Source organism: Arachis hypogaea, chromosome 3 (assembly GCF_003086295.3).
Source record: "Arachis hypogaea cultivar Tifrunner chromosome 3, arahy.Tifrunner.gnm2.J5K5, whole genome shotgun sequence".
NCBI lineage: Eukaryota > Viridiplantae > Streptophyta > Magnoliopsida > Fabales > Fabaceae > Arachis > Arachis hypogaea.
In genome coordinates this window covers 101,225,076-101,228,107 of record NC_092038.1, presented here as the reverse complement: position 1 = coordinate 101,228,107, position 3,032 = coordinate 101,225,076, and the positions used below count along the sequence as shown (strand labels likewise).

Below are 3,032 nucleotides of genomic sequence, written 5' to 3'. Positions count from 1 at the left end.
TGTGAACCATAGTATTGTGCACCAAGTTTTTGGAGCCATTGCTCGGAATTGTTCGAGTTGTGAAAAGTATGAGTCACAATTTTGCCTATAAAGTTTTTGGCGCCGCTACCTGGGATTGTTTGAGTTTGGACAAGTGACGGTTCATCTTGTTGCTCAGATTAGGTAATTTTCTTTTCAAAAAGTTTTCAAAAATCTTTCAAAAATTTTTTTTATTTGTTTTCGTTTTTCCAAAAAAATATAAAATATAATTTTCGAAAAATCCAAAAAAAGTTTTTTTAAATCATAAAAACCAAAAAATATTTTTGTGATTCTTGTTTGAGTCTAGTGTCAATTTTTAAGTTTGGTGTCAATTGCATGTTTTTAAAATTTGTGCATTTTTCGAAAAACTCACGCATGGTGTTTTTCATGATCTTCAAGTTGTTCTTAATAGGTCTTCTTGTTTGATCTTCATATTTTCTTGTTTTGTGTCTTTTGTTATTTTTCATATGAATTTTTTAATCCATAGTGTCTAAACATTGAAAATTTCTAAGTTTGGTGTCTTGCATGTTTTCCTCTCTTGAAAATTTTTCAAAAATAAATCTTGATGTTCATCTTGATCTTCAAAGTGTTCTTGGTGTTCATCTTGACATTCATAGTGTTCTTGCATACATCAGTTGTTTTGATTCATAATTTTTATGTCTTGAGTCATTTTGTTATTTTTTCTCTTTCCACATTAAATTCCAAAATAAAAAATATCCTTCCCTTATTTCCCTCATAAATTTCGAAATCTTTTGGGTTGACTTAGTCAAAAAATTTTTAAATAAGTTTTTTCTTGTTAGTCAAGTCAAGATTTCAATTTTAAAAATCCTATCTTTTCAAAATCTTTTTCAAAAATCAAATCTTTTTCATTTTTCTTATTATTTTTCAAAAATTTTAAAAATTGATTTTCAAAATATTTTTCTTAATTTTATTTCATAATTTTCGAAAACTTTACTAACAATTAATGTGATTGATTCAAAAATTTGAAGTTTGTTACTTTCTTCTTAAGAAAAGTTCAATCTTTAAATTTTAGAATCATATCTTTTAGTTTCTTGTTAGTCAAGTAATCAATTTTAATTTTAAAAATCAAATCTTTTTAATTTCCTTTTCAAATCTTTTTCAAAACAAATCTCAATCATATCTTTTAAATCATATCTTTTTTATCATATCTTTTCAAACATATCTTTTTCAAATCATATCTTTTTCAAAATCAATTTCAAAAATTTTTTCTAACCTCCTATCTTTTCAAAATTGATTTTCAAATCTTTTTCAACTAACTAATTGACTTTTTGTTTGTTTTACTAATTCTTATCTTTTTCAAAACCACCTAACTACTTTTCTCTTTCTAATTTTCGAAAATCACCTTCCTCTTTTTCAAAATTTTTTTAATTAACTAATTGTTTCAAATTTTAATCTTAATTTTATTTCTTCTCTTAATTTTCGAAAATCACTAACCATTTTTTTCAAAAACAATTTTCGAAATTCTCTCCCTCTCATCTTTTCTATTTATTTATTTAATTACTAACACTTATCTTCTACTCATAATTCGAACCCTCTTCTCTTCTCTTTCTGTGTTCGAATTTTTTTCTATTCTTCTTCTCTTCTACTCACATAATGGAATCTCTATACTGTGACATAGAGGATTCCTCTTCTTTTCTGTTCTCTTCTTTTTCACATGAGCAGGAGCAAGGATAAGAACATTCTTGTTGAAGCTGATCTGGAACCTGAAAGGACTCTGAAGAGGAAGCTAAGAGAAGCTAAAACACAACAACCCAGAGAAAACCTTACAAAAAATTTCGAAAAAGAAGAAGAGATGGCAGCCGAAAATAATAACAACAACAATAATGCAAGGAGGATGCTTGGTGATTATACTACACCTACTTCCAATTTTTATGGAAGAAGCATCTCAATCCCTGCCATTGGAGCAAACAATTTTGAGCTGAAGCCTCAACTAGTTGCTCTAATGCAATAGAACTGCAAGTTTCATGGACTTCCATCAGAAGATCCCTATCAGTTTTTAACTAAGTTCTTGCAAATCTGTGATACTATTAAGACTAATAGAGTAGATCATGAAGTCTACAGGCTCATGCTTTTCCCTTTTGCTGTGAGAGACAGAGCTAGAACATGGTTAGACTCACAACCTAAAGATAGCCTGGACTCTTGGGATAAGTTGGTCACGACCTTCTTGGCCAAGTTCTTTCCTCCTCAAAAGCTGAGCAAGCTTAGAGTGGATGTTTAGACCTTCAGGCAAAAAGATGGTGAATCCCTCTATGAAGCTTGGGAAAGATACAAGCAGTTGACCAAAAAGAGTCCTTCTGACATGCTTTCAGAGTGGACCATTTTAGATATATTCTATGATGGTTTATCTGAGTTCTCTAAGATGTCATTGGACCATTCTACAGGTGGATCCATTCACCTAAAGAAAACGCCTGCAGAAGCTTAAGAACTCATTGACATGGTTGCAAATAACCAGTTCATGTACACCACTAAGAGGAATCCTGTGAGTAATGGGACGCCTCAGAAGAAGGGAGTTCTTGAAATTAATGCTCTGAATGCCATATTGGCTCAGAATAAAATGTTGACTCAGCAAGTCAATATGATTTCTCAGAGTCTGAATGGATTGCAAAATGCCTCCAACAGTACTATAGAGGCATCTTTTGAAGAAGAAGCCTATGATCCTGAGAACCCTGCAATGGCAGAGGTAAATTACATGGGTGAAGCCTATAGAAACACCTATAATTCCTCATGGAGAAATCATCCAAATTTCTCATGGAAGGATCAACAAAAGCCTCAATAAGGCTTTAATAATGGTGGAAGAAACAGGTTTAGCAATAGCAAGTCTTATCCATCATCTTCTCAGCAACAGACAGAGAATTCTGAACAGAGTCCCTCTAGCTTAGCAAACATAGTCTCTGATCTATCTAAGGCCACTTTAAGTTTCATGAATGAAACAAGGTCCTCCATTAGAAACTTGGAGGCACAAGTGGGTCAGTTGAGTAAGAAAATCACTGAAA

General features: G+C 31.6%; 1 non-coding gene across 1 annotated transcript; it reads right to left on the bottom strand.

Annotated features, from left to right (window-relative positions):
* Positions 1-2,236: 2,236 nt before the first annotated feature.
* On the bottom strand, positions 2,237-2,344 carry LOC112793212 (small nucleolar RNA R71). Its single transcript, XR_003197915.1, has one exon. It is a non-coding gene; the product is annotated as a small nucleolar RNA R71 (small nucleolar RNA).
* Positions 2,345-3,032: the final 688 nt, after the last annotated feature.